Consider the following 26,572-nt stretch of genomic DNA (forward strand, 5'->3'; position numbering starts at 1 on the left):
CTAGAAAAAAAGTTGCTATGATCAATGTCAGAGAAATCACTGCCCATGTTCTCTTCTGGGAGTTTTATGGTTTCAGGTGTCACATTCAGTTCTTTAACTATATAAGCACTTAACATTACAAATTATCCTCTAAGTACAGTGTTAGCTACATTGCACAAATTTTGATAGACTGCATTTTCTTTAAGTTAGAAATATTTTCTAATTTCCTCTGGCTTACTTAAAACTATGGCTCATTCTTAAAACTGTGGATTATTTACAAATGCACTGCTTAATATCATAATACTCTATAGATATGGACCCAACAATTTTTCTCCTCTCCATACATGCTACTGCTCACATCAAGAGAGAGAGATATTTATCTTACCTCTGAATCCACAATGGCCTTGTTAACTGGCTTTGACCAAGAGAATGCAGCAGAAGTTATACTGTGCTAGTTCCGTGTTGAGTCAACCTAATCCGTAGTTGAGCTGATTTGTTTTGAGCTGTTTAGATTTGTTTCAGCTTTACGTAAATTCTAGTAACCAATGGCTTTCAATATTTTAATGGCAGGATCAGGAATTATGACTTGAACACCAGTAATGCTTCAAAAGTTTCTCTATGCTTTATAATCTACCCATCAGCTTTTAAGACCTCTGTGGAGTCCCTTTGCTCTGTCCTAAGCTCTGAACATCTTTCTCCAGCTTACTGTCCTGCCCCTAGTCTTCAGTGGACCACTGCCTCACAATTAGTAAATTCCTGGTGTACCAGAGGGATTTCTCTCAGCTCTCCTGCTCTGCCTCCAGCCTTTAGTGCACTACAGTGACGTGCATTTGATTTCCCCCAAACCCTAAGAAGCTATTGTGTGCCTCAAGGTAATTTTAGCTCCCCAGGTGCCCCCACCTTTAGCATGCTCTTTACTCTCAATAGGCCAGAATTGGAAGGCAGGTATGGCTTTGCTTTCAGACTAGGGCTTCTTAGGGTTTAATCCAACAAATGAACCAGAATGCTTTGTTAAATATTTATTAAAATTTCACCTGGTTTCATTTTACCCAGTTTAAGTTGGGTAGATGCCTCCTTTGCCATTCCCCAAGGGAAAAAACAGCCTTGAGGAAGGATTGATCCCTTTCTAGAATTTAATTCACTTATGATTAATTAGCTCGTTGCTATTAGAATTTATCTGATTGTTCTCACAGTGGAAACAATGGTCTTTTGCAACTTTCTACTCAAAACAGGAAGCAGAAGTCCTTGAACTTAAACATATTAAGATCCATACCTTTTCACTTAACTGATTACCAATCATTAATGAGCTCTCAGTACCTCCTCAAACTTCTTTCCCATTTACTAGCTATACAACTAGAGTGATTGATGCCTTCCTCCTGTTACAGTTCATAAGCCAATATTCATAAGGGCTGGAGATCAGCAACCTCACTGCTTTGTCTTACCAGTCTCTGGTTGTATGCACAGGGATGAAGGTGGAAGGTTTAGGACTAGAGTCTGTTTATGGGTTAGCCTGGCTGACCATACATTAATATACTAACAGTTCCCCACATCACAAAAACTTTTCCTGATACCTACCATATTGCTTCTATTTATAGGATTAATCTTATTTGTTTCCCATCTGACATTTCAATGAAATTAGGATCATACCCTGGTCTCCACCCTACGTGGCCAGAATAATGATGCTACCTAAATTTTGCCAGCCATCCAGAGTCTTCCACCTGTCATCTCCATATGTACTAACCACTAACCAGCACCCTGCTATTGTAAAGAATGGATGTCCTGCAAACATAATACTGTGCTCACCTAATTAAGCATTACCCACCCATATTTTCCTCCAAGATTTTATATAGAACTTGTGGGATTTTTTTTATTACTATCTTCCAAGCATAGTGTGTGGCACCAAGCATTCATTCAATAAACATTATTATTTAATTAGAGATATTATTGACTAAAATTTCTATCTATATCAAAGGTTAAGTGGGCATGGCAGACAGATGAAAGAACACAGTTCAGGGATGAGTCTTACCACCAATAATTAGAATTGGCTTCACAACAAAACCAATGATCTTAGTAATAGTCAAAAGTAGATTCCCAGGGCGCCTGGGTTGCTCAGTGGGTTAAAGCCTCTGCCTTCGGCTCAGGTCATGATCTCAGGGTCCTGGGATCAGGCCCCACATCAGGCTCTCTGCTCAGCGGAGAGCCTGCTTCCCCCTCTCTCTCTGCCTGCCTCTCTGTCTACTTGTGATCTCTCTCTCTGTCAAATAAATGAATAAAATATATTTTTAAAAAGTAGATTCCCTTTCTCTGTATACTTCTCCAACTCATGGTTCAATGGTTAAATTTCTGGTTTGAAATATAATGTTTAGAATTCAGATGTGAAACTGGGTGAGGTGAGATGATTCTACACGCAAGTAATGTCAACTATCAAGAGCTACGCTCAGTTGAGCTGTGCTGCCAGATGTCAGATTAAATGTACTGTCAATTAAGATGACAAGCCAAAATGAAAATGGTCAAGCCTTTAATCATTTACTGTGATAGTATAAGCAAGAAGTCAAATAGGATTTAAGTGCCAGCTCCCTCACTATTCCATTTTTCCCCATGGATCACCACTGAGTAGCGGTCAGGTGGATCAGCCCAGATGTGGGGAATTATCTCACTGCCAAAATGGTCCCAAATAAAAAGTTCCTGAAATTTTAAGAACCTAGAGGCCAGAAGGAGAAAGAGTGGGAAGGGTTAGAAATGGAAATGTACCAAGAACTGGGTCAGAATGGAGAATATTGTCTTCAAGGCTTTCCTCCCTCCTCTGGATAAAGGGATCTTAGCAGAGGCACTGGGAGAACAGTTCTGCCAAAGTCCCCCAGTAAAGAAGCCCCTGAATAGAGGGACCTGGGCTAAGAACCCAGAAATGCATGAGAGCATGGCAGCTAGCCAGGCGCTGGAGTCCGTGACCAGAACTCCTTTCAGAGACTACATTACATTGGCTGTGCACCAAGCCTGGTTATGGGCAGAGTAGCTTTCTCTTAGAGTCTTTGTTCTTTCCTGTGATCAGGTCTAAAAAAAAAAAAATCACACCACAGATTTTTGCCTGGGAGCATCAGTCTTCATCATCTACCAGCAATAAAGAGGAACTAAGGTGGAACTAAGGTGGACAGTAACCTAGAAACTCCACAGGCCCACTCAGTTACACAGCCCTGAGGGCCTGGTCTCCTGTCAGAGGCTGGAGGTGATTCAGAGCTTAGAAAAGTTATTTTCTGGGGTACCTGGGTGGCTCAGTCAGTTAAGTGTCCAACTCTTGATTTCAGTTTAAGTCATGATCTCAGGTCCTAGGAGTTGAGCCCCAGGGTGGGCTCCCTGCTCAGTGGAGAGTCTGCTTGTCTCCCTCTCCATCTGCCCCTCCCATAGTTCCCTCTCTCTCTCTCCTTCTGAAATGAATAAATAAATAAGAAAGAAAGAAAGAAAGAAAGAAAGAAAGAAAGAAAGAAAGAAAGAAAGAAAGAAAGAAAAAGAAATGAAAGGGAGGGAGGGAGGGAGGGAGGGAGGGAAAGAAGGAGGGAGGAAGCAAGGAAGGGGGAGGGAGGGAGGGAAGGGGGAGGGAGGGAAGAAGGAAGAGGAAGGGAGAGAGGAAAGGAGGGGGAGGAAGGAAAGGGAGTTCTTTTCTAAGTAAGTACCTGTGGCATTCTGTCCTGTCTAAAGAAACTGAGTCTTGTGGCCCACTGCATACATATGCAGGAACTAACCAGGGGAAAGGGAGAAATTCTGAGATGGTTTATGAAATCACCTAAAAAACAGTGAGATCTTTGAGATTAAAAGCACTGGTATTATTATGATTCTCACAATAAATTAGAATTAAAACCTAGAGACATCTTCATTATAATCATTATCACTTCATACTTTGTATCCATGGATATTAAATACTATAGACTCAAATAACAGCTTCAAAAGATATAGCTCCTGTCCTGAGACAACTTATATTTTACAGATGTGCTTAGGTCCTGGGCTTGGGGGTTAGAGGGGAGCCCTGAGAGAATACAACTATGCAGGTTAATGTAAACAATAATAAAGGAAATGAAGCAAGCAAGTAGGAGTCCCCATTAAAAACAGTCTCAAATAAAGGGTTAGTTTCTTTTAAAGATGCAATAGGCATTCTTTTACTATGACATATACACAGATTCTGGACAGTAGAGCTTTATTAGTTTTGTTTGATATATCAAAAAAGAAAGGTATAGAGTGGTTTATAATATCAGCCTTGAACAGCGATTCTGGATAATGTATGAAGTACTTGAGACAGTAAATCACATTTTAATGGGATTTGTAATGAAAATGCCATGGAAGGATAATAGTCTAAGGGTCTCTGTCATACTATGTGACTAACAGTAGTAATTGTGGGTGATTATTTCTAGAGTCAATGCCCTATAAAATCATGACATGCAGAAAAAAGTGTGCAATCCTGACATTAGCCTTGGTAATAGGCTGGTATCCAGTACTGTGTGCCTGGCAGAGGTAAGAGCAGGTATATGAATATTTAGATAGGAAACAGAGGAAATCATTTCAATCTCTAAGACATTTTTTCTGAATTTCTTTTCAGAAATAAATACTAAAGCTCTACTGTCTGTCCAAATACCTAGTTGCTGCCTATAGGGGAGGAGGGAGGGAACATTGCCTTGAAAATGACCACCATAGAATGCAAGTTGGTACAGCCACTTTGGAAAACAGTGTGGAGATTCCTTAAGAAATTAAAAATAGAGCTACCCCATGACCCTAAAATTGCACTACTAGGTATTTACACCAAAGATAGAGACGTAGTGAAAAGAAAGGCCATCTGTATCCCAATGTTCATAGCAGCAGTGGCCACAGTCACCAAACTGTGGAAAGAACAAAGATGCCCTTCAAAAGACGACTGGATAAAGAAGATATGGTCCATATATACTATGGAGTATTATGCCTCCATCAGAAAGGATGAATACCGAACTTTTGTACCAACATGGATGGGACTGGAGGAGATTATGCTGAGTGAAATAAGTTAAGTAGGGAGAATCAATTATCATATGGTTTCACTTACTTCTGGAGCATAAGGAATAACACAGAGAGTATTGGGAGATGGAGAAGAGAAGTGAGTTGGGGGAAATTGGAGGAGGAGACGAACCATGAGAGACTGTGGACTCTGAGAAATAAACTGAGAGTTTGGGAGGGGAGGGGAGTGGGAGGTTGGGTGATCCTGGTGGTGGGTATTACGGAGGGCACATATTGCATGTAGCACTGATTGTGGTCCATAAACAATGAATTTTGGAAAACTGAAAAAAAGTAAATTAAATTAAATTTTATAAAAAAAAAATAAAGAAAGAAAATGACCACCATGAAAAGTCATGTAAGTTAGGCTTGGCAAGAAACATTATTTTTTTTTTTTTTAGCTTTTCTGTTTTTAACCAAAGGAAAGTTTATTTTTCTGATGGTTTTATGGGCAATGTTTTCTGCAAATATCATCTACAGCCCTAGCTTTCATTTTACAATCACTAGAAACCATTCTCACTTCATTTCACAATCATCAAAAAAATGTAAGGTGTCTTTTGGATCCACTATAAGGGTTCCCACTGAACTGGTAAGTTCTAAATGAGTCTCTAGTAGTATCTCATTAGGTCAGTGAAGTTATTAAATAGATGACCTTTAGACTGAAACAAGAGCCAGGGCATTACAAATCCCATTTGGATTAAAGTTTCCAAGAAAGCATTAGTTAACACTTTCCTGAGTATCATCCTTGCTGAAGAAAGCTCACAGCTGATGATTCTATCACAGCTGATTTTAAGGCCAACACTGAAATATTCAAAAACACAAAAAAAATTTCAAGAAAAAAATGCAAACAACTCAATATTAGAGACAAGACTATTTATTAGGTAATCCAAGTGAATTCTTATTTTACTCTTAGTATCACTGAATAAGACTAGGTATTACAGAAGAGGATAGTCCTAGCAGTCATCTTGCCAGTGTATATATAAGCTATAAACACTAAATTTTTCATAAAGCTTAAATATTCAGCTTAGTAATTACGGTAATTGCATTGTTCACTCAAAGGAAAATTTCCATTAATTTATCTTTCCATGTATATTTGCCCTCCTTTTGTGTCACAGTTCTGCAGTGAGAACTCTTTGAAATAGCACAACACTTAAATACTAGAAATAAGAATGAAATTCTGGTCACTATTTCTCATTTTGTTATTTTCCCCGTGTATTCTAGATACTCACTTTAATGTTCTTTTTCTTACCAGAGCCCTCTGAGAGCAAAAGGCAGTCTCTCATTTCCCAGCATTTAATCACAGTTTGTTAAATGTTAAATCATCTTCCTATCCTAAATATTTGTTGTGTCCTAATATAATTTTAAAATTCCATTTTATCTTATTATGACATTTTCAACATTTATTTTGAATCAAGTATAAATTTTAAAATCACAATCTCATAGAGCAAATGGGACATGTATATGGTTTATTAGAATACAAAGTCAGCAAGCGTTTTTAGGAAAATCCAAAGTCCTTCCTAGTTCTAAGGTAAGAAAGCTCCAAACTGGATGAGGAGCTCAGGATAAGCTCACTAAGAGCACTGAATTTGAAACAAGACTTGGAAATGAATTCAATTTCAATGCAATACTCTCTATTTACTTCATTTTTCTTATTTTATATGATAAAAGGATTCAAACATCCTATCAAAATACACAAAACAGGAAAGCAGGATCCACAGGTTTTACTTGGCCCTCTGTGAATATACAGCATTCATTAAAATTGTATACAGTTGATTCTATTTTTCACATAGTAATATCACAAGATGAAGAGATCATGTTCATAATTATTGCGAAAAAGCTACTACAAACTAAAAGATATTACCTTTACCCAAATATGCACTCTGTTGGTTGACTTGTTAGTTTTCAAGGAATATCCTGTTAATCTTTTATTGATTCCATTATTCCCAGAAAGAGAAATCTCTGACTAAAAGCACATCTTACTGAGATGAGCCTGAAACAGAAAGATTTGCATGATTGGCCTCATCAAGACCTGCACACTAGCCACAGGCCACTGGAAATCTATCACAATAATGCTGCCTCCCCTAGTTTCTGCTTTCCAGTCTCACAAAACTCAAGTTACTGACAATAGCATTTATTGCAGCAAATTTAACATGTCCTTTAAACTCTCACAAGTCAGATGTACAGTACATGATACAAACAAAATACACACTAAACATGTATTTACCTCATCCCAGAATGTCATATCCACTTTAAATATAATACCTCAGGGTTCCTAAGAAGACAATATCACACCTTATCTTCCCCACATCTTAGTTGAATAATCTCAATGGGGACATTTTTCAGCACAAACGTGTTCTGAGTGCCAGCTAGGGTGCCAAGACCTGGAAATACAGCATGAACCAAAGAAGCAGAAAACCCCCTCTTCTCATTCACACTCCAGTCGGGGGAGCAACAGCAATCCATGTGCCTCAGGGAGGGTGCGCACCAGGTGTGAGAATACAGCCCAGTGGAAGGTAGAGGAGCTACAGAAAAAGAAACCTGAGCCACGTCAGCAGGCAGGCGTGTTATGGCCTAGACAGGGCACAGGGCTCTCAGTAGCAGGCTCCCTGTGTCCCCAGACTGCAGAAATGGAGCGAGTGGGCCTGGAACCCTGGTGAAGAGCACTCTGGTCAAAGCCGCACACATGGCAATATAGACAGAAAAGCAGGGCAGGCAGGTGGCCAGGGTCAAGTGAGAAGACTGGGTCGGGGAGGTAGGAAAGGGGGTCAGAGAGGAAGAAACCAATTTCACCGCCCACTCATATTTGTATTTTGTTCTTTTTCATGTACAGTCTCACTAGTTTTATATTCTTCAGATTCTCTTTACTCTTTTCATTGTTCTCATTCCTGAGTACAGAGTTTAATTAATCTGCAGTGACTATGAAAAGATCTGAACACATCCAGTGTGAGGGCAGAATTGGTAATGAGGTGGAAGGAAACCACTGATTTGTTCCAACTCTGCTTAAGCTTTGGGCAATGGGCTGCTCCCTTTTCAGGAGGTCCTTTCAAACCTCTGCCTCCTAGGTCCTCCCAGCCTTCAGCCAGTTGTTCAGGTTTTGCAATCCAAGAATATGCTTTCCAACATGTGATGGCCCTGCATCTTTGGAGACCAGCCAGACTAATCCAGGAAGGAGAAAAGACCTACTTCTTGCACAGTGTATACTTCATAGAGGGGCTGGCGCAGAGCAAAATGGAGAAGGAATTCAGAGTCCTCACTAGGATGGTGACTCTGCTCTCTGAAAAGGAGCCCCTGGCTACAAAGCATCAGAATCCTGCTCTTCTGCTCTCCGTCGAGGGACACCTCTATTCCGTTACCTGCACCGGATGGTGAGCCGGAATGGTGAAGGCAACAGGGAAAATAGTCAGAAATCCACCTGCCCAAATGCCACAAATTCTATGTAAAAGAGAGATAAGAGATTTTTTAAATAAATTTTAACATGGATAGAAATGCATGGGGTGCCTTGGTGGCTCAATCAGTTAAGCAGCTGCCTTCAGCTCAAGTCGTGACCCCAGGGTCTTGGGATGGAGTCCACTGTCTGGCTCCCTGCTCAGCCCAGAGCCTGCCTCTCCCTCTGCTTACTGCTCCCCGTTTGTGTACTCACTCGCTCTCTTTGTGTCAAATAAATAAATAAAAATCTTTTTTTTAAAAAAGGAGGAATAAAAATAAAAAGTATTATATAATAGACGTTTGGAGGGTTTCCTTAAATAAGATTCAAATGCTTAAAAGGGTTAAGCATTTTAAAATTAGAAATTTTAAGCATTTTTAAATTTAAGAATTTTAAAAATAAAAATTTTAAATTTGTAATCATAAAAGGCTTCGTTAACAAAGTTAGAAAACAAACAACAGATTAGGAGAAAATATCTGCAATGTAAGTAGCAGAAAGATTAGGAACCAGAATACTTATGAAGAGCTACAAATCCAACCACTCAAAAATGGTTAAGGGGAGAGAAATAGGAATAGATCACAGAAACAGAACTGAACTGCAGAGATTTCAACTTCTAGTAATTAGGGAAATATAACAAGATACAAATTTTTAGTTCTACTAACTAGCAAAATTTAGAAGGTTTGATACTATTCAGTTGTGGCAAGGCTGTGGAGAAATGGACAAAGGTTTTAAAGGATAATTTGATAGCATCTATCAAAATATAAAATGTGCCTCTTCCTTGACCCAGAAATTAAATTTACAGTTGTTTTTTTTTTTTTTTTTAAATCTGAAGTGATGTTAGTATAAGGAGGAAAGAGTCACATGTAAGGATGGGGGTATTAGGAGATGAACCATGAGAGACTGTGGCCTCTGAGAAACCCTCTGAGGGTTTTAGAGGAGAGGGCAGTGGGGAGATGGGTTGCCCCGGTGGTGGGTATTAAGGAGGGTACATATTGCATAGAGCACTGCATGTTACATGCAAAAAATGAATCTTTGAACACTACATCAGAAACTAATGACATACTGTATGGCGACTAACCTAATTTTTTTTAAAGATTTTTAAAAAAGGAGTCACACATAAAGATGCAGTTTTGCTTCTAATGGTAATAAAATGGAATATTCTAAATGTCCACCAACAGAAGCATAGATAAACTGTGGCAGAACCCATACTCTGGATACCATGCAGCAATTTTTTTAAAATTAAGGATATCTTTTTATACCCATGGTTTTCAACTGACAGCAATTTTGCCTACCAGGAGACATTTGGCAATGAATGGGGTATTTCTGGTTGGCACCACTGGCAGAGGGGGAAGTGTTAGTGGCATCTAGTGAGCAGAGCCAGGGATGCTGCTAAACATTCTACCATACACAAGACACCTTGCCTCCAGACAAAGAATCATATAGTCCCATAAACCTACAGTGCCAAGGTTAAGAAACTTTGCCTTATATCAACCATAGAAAGAACTCCAAGTCATCACGTTAACGGGGCGGGGGGGGGGGGCAAACAACAATGCATATAGTATTATGCCACCTTGAAAGAACAAAATATAAATTTAGAACTCTGTACATCATATCTGTATATAAATATTATTTATCTGGAAGAAGAGATATTAAGACAGTAACAGTGTTTGACTTCAAGGGGGAAGGAAACTAAATATAAAATAAAGAAGGCAACAACGTTTTATGTTTTCTATACAGTTTAAAATTTTCTCACCAAGCACATTTGAAGGTATTATCTGCGTAATTCAAAGAATAAAATTAAAAATGCAGGAGCAATATCCCATTCATTCTAAGAGCACTGAATAAAGTTCTCACTTTCTCACCCAAGTTTTGGAATCTCTAACAAACCATCCCCTATTCTAGTGTTTTACAGTCTGAAAAGCAGTAATGGTATTAACATTTGTTTTAGTAATGGTTATGATTTAAAGGTATTTTGAATTCCGTAGAATACATTTGCTCCAACAAGTGGCACTGCGTTCAGCCCAAAATTCATTTGTTGAAGTCCCAACTCCCATTCCCTCAGAACAGGTCTTTGAAGAGGGAATTAATTTAAAATAAGGCCATTAAGGTAGTACCCTCATCCCACATGTCTGGTGTCCTTATAAGAAGAGAAAGAAACACCAGGGATGCTGTACACAGATGAAAAAACCCTGTGAAAACACAGGGAGAAGGGAGCCATGTGCAAGCTAAGGACAGAGGCATCAGAAGAAACCAAACCTGTAGATACCTTGATCTTGGACTTTCCAGCCTCTAGAATTGGGAGAAGATCAACTTCTGTTGTTGAAGCCACCCAAGTCCCTAGCAAACTAATGCTGTTGCTGTATAAAGAATACCACAAAAATAAAATTATCTATTGGTTCCTATCCCATTCTCATGAAGAAAGGTTAAAGGCAAGAAGCAAACAAAAGTTATTGAGCTGGTTTCATTTCTCAACTGAGAAAAATACAATGAATGAAAGCAAATTCATACTTCTAGATGGCAACAGGGCTGCGTTCCTGATTGCTGACCCTACGAAATGATTGTCAAAATTTCTGTGATGGATCATCCTTCCATGCCCCGTGTTCCTTCTCCTCTCCCTACCAATGACCTGCTAACATCCATACCACTGGCTGTACTTCTGCACCCACAGATGCCACAGGAAAGTACACACCACATAGCAAGAGAGCAAGAACTGGGATCGGACATGACTTTGACTCAAGATGACAGGGAACTGATCACTTCTTTTTTCCCCTTTTTATTTACCATGTATACATGGTTCCTTCCTCATGGGAAAAATAAGAGGAAAAGAGCAGTGGGAATCAGAGGTTACAAAGACCTACGAATCTGATTCTGGCATCAGATTGAAGGGCAAGAGAAATACTCAAGATTGGTTAAAATGGAAGTCAGGTGCCATGGGGAACCCTGAAAGATCACCCCTCCAACCAGCTTTATCAATGCTGGGCAACTGTGGAGGAATAAAATGGCAGGCTTTGACAGAGAGAGGGCCTGATGTAGTATCCCACATCCTCTGTGGCATCAGTGTGACATATAAGTAATCCAGAAGCTTCCTTTGTCCCAGAGAGAACAGCAGATGCTGGAAAGCTCACCTGCTGGGGTACCACAGTGAGATAAGTGATCCTGAGGAAGGAAGCCAAAGGGCCAACTATCACGCTGGGGTAAGTGGGAGTCATTACCATGTGTAATCAGAGCATCATAAATGTACAGGTGGGGGCACCTGGATGGCTTCAATGGTTAAGAGTCAACCTTCAGCTCAGGTCATGATCTCAGGGTTCTGGGATTGAGCCCCACGTGGACTACCAGCTCAGTAGGGAGTCTGCTCCTCCCTCTCCCTCTGTCTCTCCCCCCTGTTCATGCTTTCTCTGTATCTCTCTTTCTCAAATGAATAAGTAAAATCTTGAGAATAGAACAGAAGAGAAAAGGAGAGGAGAGGAGAAGAAAAAGGAAGGGAAGGGACGGGACGGGACGAGAAGAGACGAGACGAAATGAGAAGAGAAGAGAAGAGAACAGAAGAGAACAGAAGAGAAGGAAAGGAAAAGGAAAGAAGAAAAGAAAAGAAAAGAAAAGAAAAGAAAAGAAAAGAAAAGAAAAGAAAAGAAAAGAAAAGAAAAGAAAAGAAAAGAGAAAAGAAAAGAAAAAAGAGCCAGTGGAGAAGGAGAAATGCTCAGGAAACGCCCAACCACTTAGAGCCCACTGTACTACTGTGCTAAGAAAACAGGAGCAGACATGTTAGTGACAGAGGCAGAGAGGCAGACATCTCTGACCACACACAAGCAGAACAAGACACCCTCCCCCAGAGGCCTGGCTGGACCAGGGCTTCCTCCTGCCCCAAGTCTGGTACTTCCCACCCACTGCAGTGAGAATACTTAGTCTCCTCCTGCCCCGACCTGCCTTCCTGAGAAGGAAAAGATGGAAGTGGTACCACCTGAAAGGAAAGAAACAGCCCTGACAGTGATGTTGAGCTTTGAACAGATGGAATATTTATCTAAAAGAGGCTGTTGTAGCCAGAAGAGACTTAATTATCACTAATGATCAAGGTTAAGTTTTCACCTCACTAGAAAAAGGGGGTCACAGTACCTGATAAAGTCAGTTACAGAAAAACCTCAAAGCTTTATTCCCCTCATGAGTTGAGCTGCACATTTCTACTTTCTCTTCTCACGTTTTAGACATTTCTTAATAAATAAAGCATAAATGTGAAGGACCCTCTGGCAGCCTACTGAAAAGACCACTTTATAAAATGATGGATGCGTGCGGCATCCTGGCCGCAGGCACGTGGCTGAGAATGACGGTGCGCATGTGAGCTGCAGTCCCACAGAGTCATCCCGCTGCACAGGCTGAGGGCAGAGGGACTCTGGCAGGAAAGGACAGAAAAGGAAAGACCTGGGCATCCATGTTCCAAGAGGAGTCTCTGAACCTTAGCTTCTAGCCCATCACTGACAAACACTGGTTTGTTGTCTTGGCTGCTTTAAGAGAAGTGTGGAGAATGTACAAAAGAGGACACAAGAAAGGTTTCCCCCTTCTTTACTAAAATAACTACCTATTTCCAACGTGCCCTTCAATATTTCAAGGGTTAATGGGGCATCTTGCTTGACATGCATGCTCCTAATTTCTTTTTGATTACATAATTATTGCTGTAAGTAGATGCAGATGTTTAAATTAATTTTATTATTAATGCCTCAAGGCATTTTTAGGAAAAGTGCACAAAGCTTTTAAAAATCCAATAAATTATATAGAACTTTCATTTACTTTGCATTATACCTTCAATTGATGAAGGACATAAAGTGTTCTTAAATTTAGATCTTGCTTTTATCATCAATATAATAAGTATTTGGCTTACTAAAGTAGACAAGACACACTCTTGGTATGTTATTTACATGCTAACAATCCCTCATTAGTTGGAAAAATAATTACATATTGACAAAATTGATAAAAAGCTTATAAAGTATCTTATTAATCTGTACATAATGATAACTTGTAGGCATATTAGGTTAAGCAAACACCAATAGAAATGAAAGATTTTCTGGAACCATTCTATCAAAATGTCTATACACCCACTCTTCCCTCTAGGCACAAACTCCCTGCTGCAATTGTCAGCAGAAATTTCAATTCAGTTAATTATGCCCAATAACACTTCAGGGAGATTAAATAAGTATTTCATAAAGATAAACAAAAATGGAGAATGGCTAAACATACACTATAAATTATGGAAGAATAATTGTATACAGTTTAAAATTCAATTTATTCATTATAATCCACATGAGACCAGCCCTCACTAGACTTCCTTTTTCTCCTCCCAAATGTGCCCTGGGGTCAGCCTTGATATGTCCCATCTCAATACACAAAAATAACTCCAAATATAAATAATGTCATTTTTACTGAAGTGTCCCTGTAGAAATGAAAGAAAGTGTTCTGCCCTGTAAAATATAAGAAATGCTCTTCTTTAACCTGCTTTTATATCACTCTCAGCTTCCTCTCCTACTTCAAGCATCGAACCCTTCTCTGCATCTGCGACCCCCTCTCTGCTCACAGAACTATCTCCCCCAAGATCTCCATCTGCTTTCTTTAAATTGGACATTTTGGTTCATCCTTCACTTCCCCAGTTTGTATCCTTACCCATCACCCACCTCAACAAAATAAAAGTCCCCCTGAAGAGTGTTCCCTCGTTATAACTCGAGAGAGGTATTAAAAAATAAAGACATACCAGAAATTTTAAGAGTTAATTTGAACATTTATCACTTCTAATAGGGCAGTGCCAAACCAGAAGTGGTTCAGGGACAGAATTATATATAGAGAGAGAAAGTGCAGAAGCAAAGAAAGGAAATCATTTGATTGGCTGTAGCATAAAGCCAATTTGTGATTGGTTCTCCTTGGCATTTCAATTTTGTAACTTTGAGGCATTTGCAGATTTATATTTTGGTTTGCTGACCTAGGCCAGTGGTCATTAGAACCAAATCAGTCTAATGGGCTCTTCATTAAATTAATTTAACAGGAGCTTTTGAGTAACAAATGGTTTGTTATTGACAGTGAAGCTTAAGATTCTCTTTGCCTCAAACACACTCAACTTTACACTCACTCAGCTATGCAAGCAGCCAGGTCCTAGGCAAAGCATCTAGCTGCTCCTCCTGGCGAACCCAGGAAGCCAAAAGAAATGACACAGCACTACTCTGGTTTGGCTTCTAGTACCTGCTAGTCATCAAATTCTTTTCATCTGCAGACCCTATCTGCATTTGACACTGATGATACCTTCCACCACAAATGTCTTTTGGAATGGTCACGGGCCACTTTTTTCTATCAATGTTCTCAATACAACTCAAAAATAATTTTTGGTCTCTTTTTTTTTTTTTAAGATTTTTTATTTATTTATTTGACAGAGAGAAATCACAAGTAGGCAGAGAGGCAGGCAGAGAGAGAGAGAGAGGGAAGCAGGCTCCCTGCTGAGCAGAGAGCCCAATGCGGGACTCGATCCCAGGACCCTGAGATCATGACCTGAGCCGAAGGCAGCGGCTTAACCCACTGAGTAACCCAGGCGCCCAATTTTTGGTCTCTTTATTACAGATGGCAAAATTGATCATTTCAACATGGTCTCCTCTGACTGCATTTCAGTGACTTCGCTTCCTTCCCAAACACTCTGCAAAATCCTGACTGCAAGTGTTTTATTACCTGAGAAAATTTCTCTCAGCTCTGTATAATCTCCTCTGTGAGCCTGTTTTTTTTTTCTTTTTTTGCTGTATTACATCCCTTATCCACTGTAAGCCGTATCAGTGGAGGGATTTTTATCACACTCTTGTTATGGCAGAATTTTCAGGTTGCATTCATACAGAAAGAAGTTCCTCTTCGTGATCGGATAAGATCTCTGTGAAATATTCTATTTGTCCGCATGAACTAATCCCTGAAAGAATCACTAGAGGATTTCTGTTTTGCTATTTCACTCACTTGTGGTATGCTGAGGCCACGGAGTCACCAATACTCTTGGACCCATTTGGCTGGGGGGTGCCTCCCCCTGGCGGTCCACGTCACTCATCCCGAACAGCCCGAGTTGCCTGGATTTGGTACAAAGCAAATATACACAGAACTGAAACCATGGAGATAAATATTGATATTTATCACTCCTAACATAAAATCACTGAGAGAGCGGCTAAGCTAATTATCTTCTAATTATTGTTCTAAAACTAATGGGCATTGGCAAAAGATGCTCCAAACTGAGTGTTTCACTAAGAACTAACAGTTTCAGAAGAATTATCATTTTGGAAGTTTGTTATTGACTTTTATGCCAGGATTCACAGCAGCACTGTACCCTCAAGCTCCTTGGAACCACACATCCTATACTGTAGAACCCAAACAAAAACAGGCTACTCTTCAGAAGATCATTCAAATTTTCAGTTATTTAAACCCTGCCCCAGAGACCGGCCTCAGTTAGTTGTGTTTCTGAATACCATTCCTTTTCACCAACTCCCAGCTGTTTTTCATGGCCATATCAATGGAAGGATCAATGGAAGACTACTTCCATTAACAACCTTCAATCATTCAACATTGAGGGCTTTTTACAAAGCACTTGAAGTTTTATGTAACTGCCAGAAGCAAATGATTTTTTTTAAGGAACGTGCTTTGCAAATGCCTTTGAACTATTTCATTTACAAACATGGCTCAACTGGAGATGTTTCAATAGATACAGAAGATTTTCACTTGTTCCTAATTTGATGACTTTTAGCTCACATAGTTTTCCTTATTAAAGAGCTTGCCTGCCAAACAGTTTGATCCTGGTTCTCCCCTCTCCTGCCCGTGATAAAGTCCTTAAGTAGTAAAGGAGCATTCTATTTTCATAGATACAAATATGTGCTTAAGCCAAATATAGGAGCATACAAAGCAGAGCTCGTGGTAAAGCTGGAAAGTTATGTACAGGTGAACACAGCTCTTCGTCCCAAATCCTTTTTGTCAGTGGCAGTGGCAGTTGTGACTGTAGAAGGGTCATTAAAGTGCACTGTGGCAGCTAGTTTTGATGGCAGACATGTCAGAACAGAAGTAACATATTTTACTCATCCACCCACAAGTTCTTTTCTTCAGAAATCTAAAGCGAGCACCTTCATGAATAAAAATGTATTCTGAAACTTCTGTTTTTTTCCCAGGGGGCAGGCACACCTAGCCCAAAGAGGACAAAGGAATATATACCTGCAGATTTGTATTCAAGTTTCTACAGCTAAATGGAATCCTGTTGGAACCTGAAGAAATCAAGTAGTGAATATTAAAGAATATCTTCTGCTTTATTTTTATTGTTCTATGTTTTATTAGTCATTAGCACTCGATGAGCTTAGTTAATAATATATGCTAATTTTTGCAAGTCTGATCACACAAGTTTTAATGAAACTGTAAGTCAAGGAAGATATTTTCAGCCTTGTAGAGCACATTGTTTCCATCTGTCTTCAGGTCATTGCAGCACAATATGGCAGGTGCAATCACAGCAAAGGGTCCAGGATGGAAAAGAGAAACAGGAACGTGTTTCTCATTAATGGGAAAAATCTCGACTTTCTCCCTTTTTCAGATCACATAAAATGTTTTGTCTCTACTTTCATAGCATTTATTACTTATAAGAAAAATTTAAAAACATGTATTACTTATTTGTGAAAGTAGTATCATCATATAAGATTTAGAAAAATAGAGAAAATATATATTTTTTAAAAGAAAGCCATCTATGATCCCAGTGGTAAAATAACCAAGATCTCTGAAACTAGATAGAGCTAGGTTGAAATCTTGTCATAAGTAGATGTGTGACTTTAGGCAAATTACAGTCTTCTCTATGTCTTAATTTTACTTATATGGAAAAGAAGTTACTAACCAGTGTTTAGATATTATTCTCAAGAGAAGAATCAAAGCCTGATTCTACTCTGTGTTAAAACCAGTTGCCCTGCATTTGCATGCTCAGGCACCATAACAGAATATGGTGATTCTTAGGAGAAAATGGCTATCCTAGCACAAACATTTTATTACTGACATTTACCCAACCCCTAAAATCTTAAGTAAAGGCTATTAGCTCAAGAACCAATACCAATCTTTAACCCTTGAGATGTCAGGGTAGCTGAATGGAGAAGAGCAACAAGAGCAGAAGAATGGCAAAGGACAATTCTAGAAACTTTGGGCTCCAATCATGCTGAGCCTTTTAGTTCTGCATTGGGGAAAATGGCTTCTCTCGAGTTCCTCAGGGAAAAATCACCATGACTGGAATTCAAGCTCAATCAAAAGGACTACTCCATATTACTGAGGCAAAATGGTTTGTCTTATGGGTGCCTGGAAGTGTTAAGGAATAGACAACCTAAAAGTTACAGATGGAACCAATCACTGGAAAGTATTTTAATGTCTACATGTACGTGGCTGGTTTATACTTTAAGAACCAGTCCCAACAATAGCAGTTGTTACATCTCCTCTGAAAAAACACACTCTTAAAATCAGTGACATTCACTACATTTACATAATTTCTTCCAATAAACAATCTACATGTCTCCAAATTGTTGACCTATGACTTTCAACTTCTAAATTGATCTCCTAAAACTAGTCATGCAGGGAATCAGTCCTTGACTTTGTAATTTTCTGAGTTGCCCAAAATAATCTCACTGGGCTCCTGTGAAGATTAAATATGATAGGACCCTCAAAGTGCTCAGCACTTTGCCTTATCCCACTCATTTCGTCTTTACAAACCAAAATTCTACTGTATATGCAGTTGGTTTTCTGGGTTTGTTGTTATTGTTGTCATTATGTCTTCTTACATTAGGAAAAATGTCCTGTGCTTTTAAAACTTCCTCAAAAATATTTTTAAATTTTGCCTAATAGTCCATTAAAGGAAAGGTCACAGTTTTTCTAACAATATATTTATTGTTGGAGAATTTGGTAGTTCCCAATTATTTTATATAAGTAATACTTTTAAGTATTAATGCAGTAAACATTTATATATAGTATTAAAGCAGTAAACATTCATTTGAAGAAATCTTTATCTGCAAATTTATTGCTATATGCCTGGTTATTTTCTTTCAATTTCTACTTTAATATAATCAACTTACAACATTTTCTAAAAACCATACAAAGCCAAATAAAACCAAAATGCAAAAACGTGTAATACATTCTTTGGAAAGCCGTGTAACTTGTTTCCTATTAACTCAAAAAATTTCCAGCTGAAAAGAAAAATAACTATCTAAAAATTTAATTTCACTTTATGGAGTAAAAATAATGCTCAATTTAATAAGATTTTTGTTCAAACAAGATGACAACTTTATATGCCACTAATTTAAACCAGAATATACTTTATGTAGCAAAACAATGCAACTGATATTTTTCTCTTGCATTAAAGAGAATCAGATCTTTTGTCAAGTCATTCAGAGAAAGGGTGAGGTCAATGTAGCCATCTTCATAAGACTATGTGTTTATTTTCTTACAGCATTTGTGATATCATGCTAGTTGACAGCAGATTAAAAGCTAACCCTATAAAGTCTGCAGCCACAAGCCTATGTTAGCAAGCAAGCTCCAAAATCCATCCATAACCATGCTTCCACTTACCCACAGGTCCTCCGGTTGATCTAGATCCAGATATAACAGAAACTTATGATCCTCTTCCCATCTGGTATTCAGTCATAGCCCTAAACTAACAAGGAGAGGAAAGGACGAATTTGTAGGCATTACTTAGAAGAAAACATTTTAAAATCTTGTCAGAATTTAAATTATATATTCTTATAATAATACTAATACCAAAGTCCATAACACAATTACAAAAATAATCATAACCATTTATCCAGAGAGAATATTAATTTATATTACATGTAACCCAAAGAATACTAATTTAATTTAAATGCCTATGAATAGTTTGAGAAAAAATTGTTAAGAAGAAGGAAAAATTGAAACTGGAAAGGGAAAAGATAATAATCCTGATATCTTATTTATCAGTCTGTGCTAAAATACAATTATAATAATGAATTGTGAAATCTAAGAAAACAACTAAATATAATCTCTATAGAAAAGATTATTTTCTTCCTAGCTGTGTGAAGACAAAGGCACCTCTAGTAACCTCAAAGAAGTTTTTTTTTTGTTTTTGTTTTTGTTTTTAAAGATTTTATTTATTTGACAGATTGAGAGAAATCACAAGTAGGCAGAGAGGCAGGCAGAGAGAGAGAGAGGAGGAAGGAGACTCCCCATGGAGCAGAGAGCCCGACATGGGGCTTGATCCCAGGACCCTGGGATCATGACCTGAGCCATTCAGGCGCCCCTCAAAGAGGTTTTAAATTTGGTCATAAATGAGCACTTTACAGAATTTTCTAGTCAATTACATTTGGCAATGTGCCAAAATGGAACAGCAAACTCAAAAAATTATATATTAGAATATATTAATTATGCCATTCAATATTTATTAAGAACTTACTATGTGTGCCTAACAATATGCCTGACATCAAGGCCCCAGGGAGCTCAATATATATTGTGAAAGTAAATTACTTCACTGGTATGATAATCATAAACTCAAGCATTGTAGCCTGGTAAGATACATCTGTCTCATCAGAACAATTTCATAGTTTTTCAGAAGACTTTAAATAAACATTCTCCAATAATTTACTAGAAAACCTACTCAGATAAGCGTTGATGACTGACCTTACGTCTGGAACATCTAATCACAGAGCTCCTTTATCCACCAAAGAGAAAACTTCCAAATATTTCAAGGTTTCTTCCATGATTACTACCACTTCTATTCAATAGTTCTTCCACAAATATTTGTTGAGCCACTTAATTTTTTCTTAAATATTCTTTGGGGTTTTCTGGCTCCAATTCCAACAGGTCAGGGGGAGTTTCCCCACACCCACAAGCCAGCAGAGTATCCATAATTCAACCCAATTCTGAATCTAGTCACCTGGAAATAGCACCTGATTTCACAGGTGAAGGACTCAGTCCTATGAGACCGCCCCCTCTGCCTCTACTTCAGATGGCAATCTCAAGCCCAGCTTGATACTACTATAAATTAGAGGTTCCCATAACCCCCTCCCTGGGTTTAACTAATTTGCTAGAATGGCTCACCAGTACTCAAACATTTTACTTAATTGGTCACTGGTTTATTGTGAAAGGATATAATTCAGGAATAGCCCAGGTATCAGAGATGCACAGGGGGAGAAGGCTTTGCATTCTCCCTAAATTTCCACATGTTAACCAACCTGGAAGCTCTCCAAACCCTATTCTTACGGATTTTCATGGATGCTTCATTACAAAGATTAAATCACTGGCACTGATAACTGATTTAATTTCCAGTCCCTCTCCCTTTCCCAGAGGTCTGAGGCTAGAACTAAAAGTTCCAATCCTCTAATCACATTCTTGATTCTCCTGGCAACCAGTCCTCTTCCTCTGGAGGGGTCCAAAAGTCACCTCATTAACATTAAAGAAACACTTCTGTCACTCTCAACACTGAGGAAATGCCAAGGGTTTTGGGAGCTGTGAGTCAGGAATTGTGGATGAAGACCGAATGTATATGAGGAATATATTTTGGTCATCTGGATGACATTTTCCTTACAAATCCAAACATCACAAATACTTACACAAATAGGTTTTATAACCAAATAAACAATCCCAGCATTATTCTTCCAGGCGGCCAGCCCCATATCACCATCCTGAAATGTCCAGGAATTCTTTAAAACATTTACAGGGATTTGAGACCAACAGTTTGTACCTCTTATCTCAGAGGACAGAGTTCAGTTGTATCCCTTGAAGCCGGCCAATGTCACAACCCCTAGGGAAAACCTGTTGCTCCTGTCTCAGGGCCTGCTCACTGTCTACACTGTCAAATATCAGGCTTCAGTGCACAGCCAAAATCTAGACTTTCCTATGATATCCTCATTTCAAGGACACTGCCCTTACCTGCACGAATAAAAGTGATGCAGTGAGAAGATTGCCTCTCCCCATCCTGGGCTTTGGACAAAAAAGGGGGTCCAAACTGAACTAGAAATTATAGGTCACAGGAACCACCACTTGGCTTCAAGCCTGACAGCTACATGGTGGGATTAGGAAAAATTTTACGAACGTCAATTCATAAACTCCAATCCACGTTCTACCTTGGAATGTTGGGTGAGGCACAGGGGGAGTCCATTTCCCAACTGTTATCTTTACCAGTATTATGACTTTTGTTAAAAGACTTGTTGACAGGGTGCCTGGGTGGCTCAGTGGGTTAAGACTCTGCCTTCGGCTCAGGTCATGATCCCAGAGTTCTGGAACTGAGCTCCATCTGGCTCTCTGCTCAGTGGGGAGCCTGCTTCCTCCTCTCCCTCTGCCTGCTTCTCTGCCTACTTGTGATTGCTGTCTGTCAAATAAATAAATAAAATCTTAAAAAAAAAAAAAAAGGATTTGTTGACTTCCTTGAACCCAGGACTTGTTCACAATCAGCCATGTCTATTTTGGCGGTATCAGTCATATTCGTCTCAAGAGGTTGGAGAGTTTGATCTCTCAACTCCACCTCTTCAGAACAATCAAAGGGACCTGAACTCTGCAAATTTGCCCACACTTTTCCAAATGCCCTTCAGTTGCCACATTTTAATAGTTCCATAAAAAAGGTAAATCCCACTTCACCAGATACTTGTCGTAGTTAGGAAAAGATAAATATTTTGATTGGTAGCTAGAGAGAGAGAGAGAGAGAGCAGACACATAGACTACTGAAGTCTTAGGTTGTTATTACACTGGTTCTTTTCTATCACATTAACGACACTTCAACAAATACAATTTAAAGTTAAATGCAACTAATTTAGTGACTATAAAAAAGAGTCTACAATTGATTGGGGCAATAGCATGTTGAATGAAAACATTTATTGTCATTTCATAAAAACTGGCATTTACCATTCAAGTGTCCCGAAATGGATGCTAAAGAGATCTGACATATTTTTAAGGTAATTTATTCCTCAGACTTAATATGTAGATGTTTTCAATTATGATAAAGCATTAATATTAAATGCTTGCTTGTTAATCTTTTCAGGACAGTGAGAAATGAAATATGATGCAAAGATGTCTTCCCAAATTAGAACAAAAATAAAGGACGCAATTCAAAGAGCGAGGGAGAATTGGCATATCTTAATGTTTTAAACAGAATCCTGCTTATGTTTTAAACAGAATGTTTAAAACAGAATACCTAATGTTTTAAACAGAATACCTGCTGCTCAAAATCCAAAATTTTGTTCCAAATCAAAATTTACAATGGAGTATTCAACTATCAATACAGGTGAGTATAAAAATCTACAAGTCACTGAAGATTTTACCTATTCTATGATATCTAAACATCTAAACTCAATGGTGATTTAATACTGAGAAAGGAACAGTAATGATTAGGCTACTTGAGCCCCTCAGGACAAACTGAATACAGCTGTGGAAGAAGAGTCTCAACTGTTTCCAGTTTCTGAGAATACATTAGGCCACTTAATATAACATCCTGGTGTATTGTTTGCTTTTTGATAGCAAACAAGATAGACTGATTGATTGAGTCACTCACAGGTATTCCTTCCTTCAACAAATATTTATTGAGGGATCACCATGTCAGACACTGGGATAAAGGATTCTCTCACATAACTTAATTGAAATTCAACAAGTATTCTCATGTTATAATGAGGATTAAATGAGTTAATATTTGTATAGTGTTTAAAACGGTGTGGGGCACATCGAAAGTGCTATATCAATGTTTGTTAAATAAATTATGTTGAGGAGTCAGTTGTAATATGATCTTTGTACAAGATTTTGGCATAGGAGATAATGGTAGAGTTCTGAAATACCAGCCTGTGAGCTGAGTGCAGGAAACACCTAAGTCGGTGTGTACCCATATAAAAACTCACCTGATGGCAAATTTCTGTGGAAAAATAAATATTTTATGAGACTGTTATAATAGGTTTTACATTGCCTATAAATATTTACTTAGCACACACTTCTGAAACACTGCATACCAAGTCCTGTGTAACTGCTTCACATATGATAACTCATTTAATTTTCACAATAACCCTATGATACTATTACTCCACTCTACAGATGAGGAAATGGAGGCACAGAGAAGCTGAACACCTTGCCAAAGTCATACAGCTATTAAGAGGCAGAGCCTAAACTGATACTCAGGTAGCCTGGCGCCAGAGACCAGGTTCTTAAACACAAACTTAAAATGTGACATATTTGGGCACCTGGGTGGCTCAGTCGGTTAAGCGTCTGTCTTGAACCCAGGTCATGATGCCTGGGTCCTGGGATCAAGCCCTGTGTCCAGTTCCCCACTCAGAGGAGAATCTGCTCCTCCCTCTCCCCCTGCCCTTCCCTCCTCCCCGGCTCATGGTTTCTCTGTCTCTCTCTCTCCCTCTCTCTCAAATAAATAAATAAATAAATAAAATGTGACATACAAAAGGGCTGGCATTTATGGGATCCTCACAGGCTGTCTCTCTGAGTCAGAACGGCTCTGTGCACTGGTTCATTTGTCAAGCACTACCATAATGGGAAAAACAATAAGCCCAGATGCCACCTTACAAAACAAGATGGAAAGGACTTTGAAATACTCCTTGAGGGACGCTTGGGTGGCTGAGTCGTTAAGCACTGGGCCTGCTTCTCCCTCTCCTTCTGCCCCTCCTCCTTGCTTGTGCGCTCTCTCTCTCTCTCTCTCTTGCTCTCTGTCAAATAAATAAAATAAAATCTTTTTTTAAAAAAGAGAAAAAGAAATACACCTTGAACATACAGAAAATTGAAAAGGAGAACTGAGGGGATAAATGGGAGTCTGGAGCTAAAATGAGTCTTAAATTTCACATTTGGTATTCACATATATTTCACAAGACGACTTAGGACCCTTTGAGAGTTGGTGAAGAACACAGTAAGCATACCTATATCCTCCTCAATTGAATAGAGGAAATTCCAATTCTTCGCCTTCATCCCAGCACCCCCACCCCTCCTCAAATTAGTCCACCACAAATAAGGATATATAAGCAAACTACAGACCACAGTGGTAGTAAATACCACTACACAACTTTTCCACACAAGAGAAAATGCAACAATTGTGGTAAAACAGTTTTGAAAGGTATCTTCAACTTGGAAATCCTGCCTACAGCAAAGGACGCAGACTTTTTCAAATAGCCACAGATTTTTAAAAAAATGAATTTTAAAATGTGATAAATTTATCCCCCATCCCGAAGACCAAAGAGACAGACACTTCGGCAACTTACCAAGAACAATTAAAGCTAGAAAACTGCCAATAATTTCTCTGCCTCAGAGAGAAAGATCAAGAAAGAACCATCCCAGTGCCTTCTCAAGGACATGGTGAAGTTTATTTCTCAGTTCTTCCTACAGTTCAGCTTAGTGAAATAAGAGTTTAAGAGTACAGAGGTTTTCTAAAATGTTTGCAGTCACAGATCCTGCCAACTGCTGCTTCCCCATTAGCTGAGTACTTTTGCTCTTCTAAAGCGGGAATGTTAGCTCCTGGTTTGACAATAATTCAGTAAAGAGAAAAACTTCAATGTGCTTTCTGCCCAAAATGGTCAAAACAGACACACAGATTTCAACAGCCTGATGCCTGTGCCTCCCATAACTGCTCAGACAAACCCTCTATCAATCATGATTATTTGGTGCCCCCCTCTGGCCTTTCTGCAGCAATTTTATTTAGCTCCTCTAAGAAACTGAACAAGATTTCTAAACAAAACTCCAGAGTGGAATCACAAAAATCTGCCTGTGAGAGAAACCTCATTTTGTCTGCACTTACAATATAATTATTCCAATTCTCCAAGGCAAAGGAAAATCTGGCAGGGCTAACTGTGTGCTTTTAAATTCATAATGTACTTTGGGTGATATAATTTTGCTTTATGTATTTTTAAACACCCCTCAAGGAACCAGAGAACTCTATCAGTTCTTCACAATTAAGATTAGGCTACCTAGGGTCCCCTCAAAAGAGTTGACAATTTACTTAGGAGAAATCATTCTGTAAAACAGACAGCCTTAGAACCCAGGGCAGTTTAAAAAAAAAAAGAAAAGAAAAGAAGACTGGGCAGTAGAAACCTGTATCAAATATCAGGTTAAATAATATTATTAATTAACACTTACACAGTATAATTCCCATCATTTAAAGCTATTCATTGGCTTTCACCCAAGTTCCCTGGGGTTCTTAACTAAAGAGACACAAGTTGTGTCTGGTCACAGAAAGCTTCCAGTACCTCAAAGTGAGTCTCTTCTCTGTATCCAAGAACTCCTTTGCTGCAGCCACTCACAGGATGACCAGGCTCTTTCTGCTAGATTAACATGGTCTGACTGCTTTTGGGGACAGCACACACCTTGGTTTCCAGTTTATGTCACTGAGGAGCTGGGCAAGGGGACAGGGCTTTCACGCCGGTACTTACCAAGAGAGAGCTGAGCCAGTGCAAGGTCTGGAGATAAGGGGAAGAGATCAGACCCCATGGGGTTTCCAGAACAGTGCTAAGAGTGTCAGATCCTGACAGACAGGATGACAAGGGGAAGTAAAGCTATAAAGGTAAGAGGGTGATGAGCCAAGGAGGCTCCTTGTGGGTGACAAGAAAGTTATTGTGGAGGAAGGCTCTGTACAGGGTTTAAGATGTTAGCAGCAGTCCTTGACGTAGCAGGCAGGAAGAAGATAGATATAAGACACACACAGAAGATTTCCAGGAATCCCTAATTCTTCTTTCCTTTTTACTTATTTATTTATTTATTTATTTATTTATTTATTTATTAACTGATGTATAGTTGACACACAAAGTAAGATGGGTTTCAGGGGAACAACACAGTGATTCAGCAAACCTATATGTTATGCTATGCTCACTGTAAGTGTAGCTACCATCTGTCACCATATAAAGCTACTGCAGTACCACTGACTGTGTTCCCTGTGCTCTACCTTTCATTCCCTTGATTTATTCATTCCATAGCTGGTAGCTGATACCTCCCATTTCCTTTTGCCCATTTTGCCCATCCCATCACACCCTTTCCCTGGCAGCCACCAATTTGTTCTCTATAATTATGGATCTGTTTCTGCTTTTTGTTTATTCATTTGTTTTAGTTCAGATTCCATATATAAGTGAGATCAAATAGCATTCGTCTGTCTCTGTCTACTTCACTTAACATAATGCCCTCTAATTCTGCCCCTGTTGCCACAAATAGCAAGATCTCATT

At 38.9% G+C, this 26,572-nt stretch overlaps 1 long non-coding RNA gene across 2 annotated transcripts in view; it reads right to left on the reverse strand.

The window, feature by feature from the left end:
* LOC309847113 overlaps positions 1–26,572 on the reverse strand; it is a 154,855-nt gene that overhangs the window by 42,152 nt on the left and 86,131 nt on the right. Inside the window, exons 7-8 of one of the 2 annotated variants that reach the window (XR_014302325.1) lie at positions 18,986–19,065; positions 15,395–15,486 (exon numbers count right to left, since the gene is read on the reverse strand). This is a non-coding gene — a long non-coding RNA (uncharacterized lncRNA). Of the gene's footprint in view, positions 1–15,394; positions 15,487–18,985; positions 19,066–26,572 lie in introns of those variants that run through there. The other variant, XR_014302324.1, reaches the window with a different exon arrangement.

This window comes from Mustela nivalis (genome assembly GCF_964662115.1).
Source record: "Mustela nivalis genome assembly, chromosome: 1".
Lineage (NCBI taxonomy): Eukaryota > Metazoa > Chordata > Mammalia > Carnivora > Mustelidae > Mustela > Mustela nivalis.